An 8634-nucleotide genomic window follows, 5' to 3' on the forward strand; every position below is an offset into this window, starting at 1 on the left:
ATTAATGACCTTTTCCTTGCTTGTGAAAACAGGATCCGTCTCCAAGGTGGGACCATTTTTCTCTAACACTATGTCTCATACACTTCAGCATAAGCTCTTAGTGACCTGTGCTTTCAACTCCCATGCAAAGCCACTTCCTCCAGGCCTACCCACAGCCAGCATCCACATTTTAAAAGGGGTTCTGTCATCAACCCAAAGTTTCTCCTCTCTCAAGTAAACTAGATCTAGAAGTTGCGTCTAGGCTACTGGTCTAGGATACAGTAGTCAACTTAACATATTTCATTGCATGCAACATCATGAAGAGCCTGACTGCAGACCTCATTCTTTCAAAGCCAATTTGCCCCTTCCGCTTCAGAAACCTCGAAGAGTGGTTATTGGGAGTGATGATAAGACTCCATCTGCTTAAGGAGCTCCCCTATCCCAGAATAGTAGATGTAATATTATTATAGAGATGACATATTATTATATTAGATGACATATTATTATAGAGAGAATGTTTGTGTTCCCCTCCAATCCATTTATTGAAATTCCAAACCCCAGTGTGTTGGTATTGGGAGGTGGGACCTTTGGGAGGTAAATAGATCATGAAGGTGAAATCTTTATGAATGAGGCTAGTGTCCTTATAAAAGAGACCCCAGAGAGCTCTCTTGTCTTGTTTCTGCCATGTGAGGACACAGAAAGAAGTTGGTCATCTGCAACCTGAAGAGGCTCCTCTCCGGAAACAGAATCTGTTTGGGTCTTAAACTGGGCTTCCCAGCCTCCAGAATTATGAATGTAAATGTTCGTTGTTTAAGCTGCCCAATCTATGGTAGTTTGCTGTAATACCTGAAACTGACTAAGATACATATGTATGTCATCCACTCAGTTGTTTCCTAAAATTAATGAAATCAACTCCAAAGGTGAATTTTCATCTCTTTTTGTAGAGATGGATACTATTATCCTTTTTAATAAACATTTACTCACAAATTAAAAATAAAACATACATGTCACATCCACAGAGCAAATACTTACACTAATATACATACATACTCACAAGCTCATTATGTTTCATGTTTATTATTCATTGATAACATTACATTTACCAAACCTCCTGTTTGTCAAGCACAGTGTTCTAGTTAATGTTAGGGCATCTCTTATATATGGTCTCTAACTTTGTTTTAACTTCCTATAATAAACAATATTAGATACTTAATAGTCATTTTCTAATCCGATTTTTCCTTGCAAACAACTTCAAATTTGTTTAGAGAGAAAATGTGTCCAAATCAAACAACACATCACCATTTCTTTGAACCATCATCAAGATCTAGTCATTTTCTTGCTTTTATAGCCTCCCTTCTAGCCAGAGATGCTGAATAACACAGTTCTGGATGAGAAGACAAGAGAAGAAATCTGCTAAGCATTTCTGGAAAAAGTTTTCATTTGCTGATGAACGGGAGCTGACATACTGGTTGCCTTCCTTTTCCCTTTCAGCTGCCTAGTCATCATTTTGCAATGTGAAACAACATCATTAAGGAAAGATCAAAACAGCTGCAGAGATGTCAACCATCGTGCCCTTGAATTCATGCTCACAGGTGTCTACCTCCAGATTTCAGATATATTTGAGGTACTCTCTGAATTAAGATCATTCTCATTTTATATGACTTGCAGCTGAACACACTCCCCACTGATTCACCTTGTAAGGTGAATGTCACTTAAGGGAAGGAAATGTAAGTCAGGGAATGACACATAATAGTAAATGCAGGGTTTTGTTTTTTTTTTTTGATTAAGGATATAGACATACACAACTTCTATTTTCTTGACATTGTACCAATTGCTACGTACAAATAAGACATAATCCGTAAAAGCTTGGGTTACAAAATCTGGGTTCACCATAGGATTTCATGATACACAAGCAAACAAACACAAATTGTTTTTTATTTCATTTCCTTCTTCTTCACATCTTGTGAATCTAAGAAAAATATCAGAATGGTCATTTCAGCTCTATTTTAGAAGAGCCCGATCTCTAAGTAAAAAGAAGCTGTAAATGTTTGTAAATGTAACTAGAGCCTAGTAGAAAATAAAGCCGTGCAAGTGTGTTTAACTCCTAATCTTATTAACCAGATTAGTGACACACAGTCTGCCCAAAGTTAGTGAAAGCAGTGAACGTCTTTGACTTCAATAGATTTATGTCTGAACCACAGAGGTAAACTCGCTTCAAACCTGTGTGATGTTTTTCTAAGCATTTGTGCCAAGCATGATAGCTCAAACTTCAATCTCAGTTTCAAAGCTTCCCTTTCCTGAATAAGAGGCAGACTGTCACATTCGTTTTTAGCAAATTAAAATCAGTTAACTTGAAAAGCTCTTGGCCCCAATGCAGAGAAAATTGTTTGCATAATAATAACTTATTTCCTCTTTTAAAAGGTGGACTTCTGCCTGAATGCGTCTATAACCTTTTAAGAAAATGACATTCTCAAATCTCAAGCGTATTGGGTTGCAGTTGGCACTTGAAGCTGGGGACATGCAGAGCTGGCTAATGTCAGCAGCTGTAGGACTGTCAAGAAAAATAGGCAGAAGGGACACTTTAATTATAAGTAGGCTTGCAAGGCATTCCAACTTTCAGCTACTCAACCCAGTGGACCAAACACCTCTGACTACCTCAAGTGTGGCCTTGCTGAGTGCTTCCATATTTAGGGGTTATTAGAAAGGCTTGAAGCAAGTGACCTATAACGAGGAAGGACTCAGGGCAGGCTCTGAACCTCCTCAGAGGTACTGTAATGAACTGGCCTTGGAAGGGCTTTGATGCTGCCTTTGCATACTGTATCTGAGCTTTCTGCTCAGTCATTTCCTCTGCACTTTGGTAGCACAGCATGAAGCCCTCTATTAGAAAAAAGGTTTATTGCTACCTTGCAAACATTTATTGGGTAATATCTAAAACATGGTGTCAAGTTATAGTAATGTGCTGTTCTGGGAACCTTTTTGAGAATTTTAGTGTTTCAGAAAATGGTCCTTTGAGAATTCTTCTGTTTTAGAAATGAAAAGTAGTAGATATGTATGTGTGTGTATATAATATGCTCACGTATCCTCGATTACTTACTAGAGATGTACCATTTTTCTTTCAAGAGAAACATCTATTCCTAAGATAGATCATTCTTGGAATTTTCAAAGAGTATACCTCAGAGAGCAAATATACAGATTTACCTTTGGCCTGCAGATACTATTTGCCTGTGTTTATGCTAGGTCACTGGCACGACACACATTTTAAACCCCAAGGGAATTTATTTGGTGGTGGTATCTACTCAACCAAGCTGAAGCTTATCTAGTGCATAAGGAAATAGTCAATGTGAGCTCCATGCAGACTTACGTTGTTAATGCAGAAGAGGGAAAGAGAATTCACCTTTAACTGCTATGATGGAAATGTGTGCAATGACACTTAACTCTGTCTGTGCAAATCCTCTTTTCTTCCCACACAGGTATCTGGAAAGTACCTTATATAGCGAGGTGCTCAGAAAATGTTTACTGATTAAATAGATGATGATTAACAGATTAACAAAAGGTGAAAGCTTCTATGCATCTTTTTCCTGTTTGATGTTCAAAGACTTACCAATGGATGGTGAGTTGCTTTTCATATACAATGTATAAAGCACTGTCCTGGATGAAGTTATGAAAAGGACGTGGGGTCAAGGAGGACTCAGTGAAGTTGAGGTGAAAAATGTGTAATGAGCAAATCATGGTAATTGGGATATTCATCATTTCAAGCCCTTATCATGTCTTTGTGTTGATGGCATTTCGAATCTTCTCTTCTAGCTATTTTGAAGTATACAACAAATTACTGTTAAGCATACCACCCTAGTGTGCTCCTGTACATTAGGGCTTCCTTATTCCTTCTATCTAACTATATTTTTGAACCCATGAACCAACCTCTCCTCAATTTCTAGCTTGGGCTTCGGTGTCTTTTTTTTTGTGTTTTCATAGTGCCCTATACTTATCCTTATTTGGGCTCAACACATTACAAAACTGCAGGGGAGTTTACTATTATGCACAGTTTTTATTCTTTTTTTTTTTTTTTGGAGATGGAGTCTCGCTCTGTAGCCCAAGGTAGAGTGTGGTGGCATGATCTTGGTTCACTGCAACCTCTGGCCCCCGGGTTCAAGTGATTCTCCTGCCTCAGCCTCCTGAGTGGCTGAGAGTACAGGCACCTGCCACCTTGCCTGGCTAATTTTTGTAATTTAGCAGAGACGAGGTTTCACCATGTTGGTTAGGCTGGTCTTGAACTCCTGACCTCGTGATCTGCTCACCTCGGCCTCCAAAAGTGCTGGGATTACAGGCATGAACCACCACATTCGGCCAATAAATTTCTATTCTTGAAGCCACCCAGTCTGTGGTATTTTTTATGGCAGTCAAACTAATAAGATATATATCTAAACTGAGCTCATTAAAAGCAGTTCCTGATTGGCAGAAACGTTATATATATATGGCTCTTTGAAACTTCTCACTGCAGTGATGGGAAATCCCACATTGAGTTTCTTAAATTTTAAAAAATAGAAATAAAGGAATTAATTCAACAGCCTCCTAATCTTTCTGCCTTCAGTTTTTTTCTCCTTTGGACTATTCTCTGGACACTGCATCCAGAGGTGATATTTTGACACAAAAATTCAAGTGATGTGTATTATTTTCCACTCAAAATCTTCCCACTGGCACCCTATCTATTGTCCTAAAGCATAAACTGCCGTTTCAGTCAGTTCACCTGCAGTAAGCTCTCTTCCCCCTAGGCCTTTTGCATAGGTTGCTTATCCTTCTTGTGATCCCAGTTCCCTGCTCCTCCCTCTCCTGCACACCTTCAATAATTAAATTCTACTCAGCTTTCAGAGTTCAGTCAGGATATCCCATCTTCTTCGGTCAGCCCTCGTGGTTTTCTGAAAGCTGGAAAGATACCCTCTTCTGTAATCCCCGCCCACTCTAGACATCCCCTTTAGGTCCCCGTGTTGTGAGTAACTGTTTTCTTGGCTGTCTCTGGCACTATATTATACACTCTTAGAAGGCAAAGACTATTTGTCTTCACTTTATATCTAGAACTTCAAGCAATAACTGACATGTGCATGTACCCAGGTTTTCACTGAGAAAATGATTGCATGAGTCACTTGCTTTCCAGGTCTTTCTGACTACTATGACAGTGACTTGTAGTCACAGCCTGAAATTGGTTTCTGTACCTGAGGATTGTATCTCTCTAGTTCAAATGACCCCTAGATTTCAATCTCTGTTTATTCTCTCCTGATCCTCGGGTTCCAGTATTTCTCTGGGTTTCAGATATAAGCACAGTGTGAGAAGCTCTTCATTCTCAACATAGAAGTTTCAGGCAGGAAAGAAATAGATTCTTGGGAATGTCTGTATTCCCTCTGGCTCTATTCCTCACTCGCAAAACAATTTACCCTTCTCTTAGGTTTTATTCTCTCTCCCTTTTTACTTCTTCCTCCTCCTCACAATTATGTGAATTAACTGCCTAGATTAGTTTGAATTCACTGCATTAACATGTGCTTAGTTGACATAAAATATTTCTTTCAGTGCTCTTTAATCTTACCAAATGATGCATACTATACAATGAAAAATGGCATTTTTTTTTTCTATTAGCTTTTTTCGTTGGGTTTTGGTAGAGTTTTCCTTTATTGGTATTTTGGCAAGTAAGACCATCCAGTTCTTTTTAAAAGCATATTAGTAGAAACTCACCAGAAGTCAATATACTGGTCCAAGAATAATTAACTGATTGACTTTATTGTTTATGAAAGTTTGTAATGTTCCTTTTGATGTGAAGGCTTATCTTAGGGGAAATGCACTTTTCAAATAAAAACGATCATGTTTAAACAAACTGCTTCTAGTATCAAATGTGGTACTAAAAAACAAAACAAAATAAACACTCAGTTTTTATTTAAAATGGTGGGCAATTTACGCTCTTTTTGTTTGGATCTAATTCAAGTGCCTCAATTCAGCTTATTGCAGAACTGACTACAGCTCAAAGGAAACATTTTAAAAATGATTTTATAGCGGTGACATCATTATATAAAATGCTGGCATTTCATATTTTCCAAACAGAAACTTGGAAATAACAGAATACAAGTTAAATGAAACAAATTGAAACTAATCCAATTCTCTGTTTTTCTTTCCTTTTTTAAAAAAATTAAAAAAACAAGCTTTTTATTGCCAGCTTTTACTTTGCATAATAATATATGATGAATTGTCCAAGAAAGACCCAGTGGGTACATTTCTCTTAGAAATAAGCCTCTCTGTGCAATAGGAGGCCAAGATCTAGGGAAACATACTTACATAATCATGTAAGATTTTCCTTATTGCTAACAATTGACCAACCTGGGCATTTGTCAAATATGTAAACACATGGAGGTCACTGATCACTGGAGGATTGAAAACACAAATCACTCTATTCAAATCCATCCCTATTTCTAGAAAAACAATACCAACTTAAAGCATATATCTTACTAGCAATAGGACTAGCAAAATTATCTTGGTATACCAGAGCTACATATTATACATTTTGCTACTTATGGATTTAATTACTCTGAATCATTACACACATGGCTACCACTGTAAACTTTATAATATTTTGCTGGCATACCTTCTAAAAGAGTTTTTGAAAAACTATGAATCCACTTCTGTGTTTGCATGTGACATATAAAGTGTTTCATTGTAATTTAAAATTGTAGTCAAAGATAGACTTTTCATTATAACTATTACTACTTTATAATACTTTTATAAAATTTATCACAAAACTGAAATGTTTTATAAATAGATATCAAATAAAAAAGAAAAACATTATTGAAAATATATCTCTTGATAGATGTTTGGGATTTCATATCACCAGTTATTCACTAATCCATGAATGAATATTTTTTATTGTAAGAAGGAGGCAGGGTTAAGTGGAAATTTAAAAGAAGAAAAGGCATTAGGTCACCACATGGCATTGGGCTTATAAACATTATTAATAACTTTTATTAAGAGCATTATTTCCAGGAGAATTCATTATTTATTTGTAAGTTATACCAAATAAACAGTATTAATAAACATACATTAGTGACAAATTAGCAGATCAAAAATTAATAAGTGAGAGCAATTTGGGGAAAAATTATTGAAAATGTTTTCTGAGTCTGAATAAATAATTAGAAAAAATAAAATGTTAACAAATCCCAATATATATAGATATACATTTTTAAATATTTTGTTGCATTTTAGGTTTTGGGGTCCATGTGAAGAACATGCAAGATTGTTGCATAGGTACATACATGGCAGTGTGGTTTGCTCCCCATCACCTCTATCTGGCATTTGTCCCCATGTTATCCCTACCCAATTCCCCACCCCCTGCTGTCCCTCCCCTAGTTCCCCCCAGAGACCCCAGTGGGTGATGCTCCCTTCCCTGTGTCCATGTGTTCTCGTTGTTCAACACCCACCTATGAGTGAGAACATGCGATGTTTGATTTTCTGTTCTTGTGTCAGTTTACTGAGAATGACGGTTTCCAAGTTCATCCATGTCCCTATAAAGGACACGAACTCATCGTTTTTTATGGCTGCATAGTATTCCATGATGTATATGTGCCACATTTTCCCTGTGTAGTATATTATCAATGGGCATTTGGGTTGGTTCCAAGTCTTTGCTATTGTAAACAGTGCTGCTGTGAATATTCGTGTACATGTGTCCTTGTAATAGAATGACTTATAATCCTTTGGATATACACCCAGTAATGGGTTTGCTGGGTCAAATGGAATTTCTATTTCTAGGTCCTTGAGGAATCGTTACACTGTCTTCCACAATGATTGAACTAACTTACACTCCCACCAACAGTGTAAAAGTGTTCCTATTTCTCCACATCCTCTCCAGCATCTGTTGCCTCCAGATTTTTTAATAATCGCCATTCTAACTGGAGTGAGATGGTATCTCAATGTAGTTTTGATTTGCATTTCTCTAATAACCAGTGATGATGACATTTTTTCATATGTCTGTTGGCCTCATATATGTCTTCTTTTGTAAAGTGTCTGTTCATATCCTTCGCTCACTTTTGAATGGGCTTGTTTGATTTTTCTAGTAAATCTGTTTTAGTTCTTTGTAGATTCTGGATATTAGCCTTTTGTCAGATGGGTAGATAGCAAAAATTTTTTCCCATTCTGTTGGTTGCTGATTCACTCTAATGACTGTTTCTTTTGCTGTGCAGAAGCTGTGGAGTTTAATTAGGTCCCATTTGTCTATTTTGGCTTTTGTTGCCAATGCTTTTGGTGTTTTGTTCATGAAGTCCTTGCCTATGCCTATGTCCTGAATGGTTTTGCCTAGATTTTCTTCTAGGGTTTTCATGGTGTTAGGTTTTATGTTTAAGTCTTCAATCCATCTGGAGTTAATTTTAGTGTAAGGTGTCAGGAAGGGGTCCAGTTTTGCTTTCTGCACTTGGCTAGCCAGTTTTCCCAACACCATTTATTAAACAGGGAATCCTTTCCCCATTGCTTGTTTTTGTCAGGTTTGTCAAAGATCAGATGGTTGTAGATGTATGGTGTTGCCTCCAAGACCTCTGTTCTGTTCCATTGGTCTATATCTCTGTTTTGGTACCAGTACCATGCTGTTTTGATTACTGTAGCCTTGTAGTATAGTTTGAAGTCAGGTAGAGT

General features: G+C 37.2%; 1 protein-coding gene across 1 annotated transcript in view; it reads left to right on the plus strand.

Annotated features, from left to right (window-relative positions):
• The window catches only part of LOC108589162 (uncharacterized), a 434713-nt gene extending 428022 nt beyond the window's left edge, over positions 1 to 6691 (plus strand). The window contains exon 6 of the transcript XR_013529689.1: positions 1471 to 6691. The gene's annotated coding sequence lies outside the window, so the exon portion shown is untranslated. The remainder of the gene's footprint in view (positions 1 to 1470) is intronic.
• The last annotated feature ends 1943 nt before the right edge of the window (positions 6692 to 8634 follow it).

The sequence above is a fragment of the Callithrix jacchus genome, chromosome 19 (genome assembly GCF_049354715.1).
Source record: "Callithrix jacchus isolate 240 chromosome 19, calJac240_pri, whole genome shotgun sequence".
Lineage (NCBI taxonomy): Eukaryota > Metazoa > Chordata > Mammalia > Primates > Cebidae > Callithrix > Callithrix jacchus.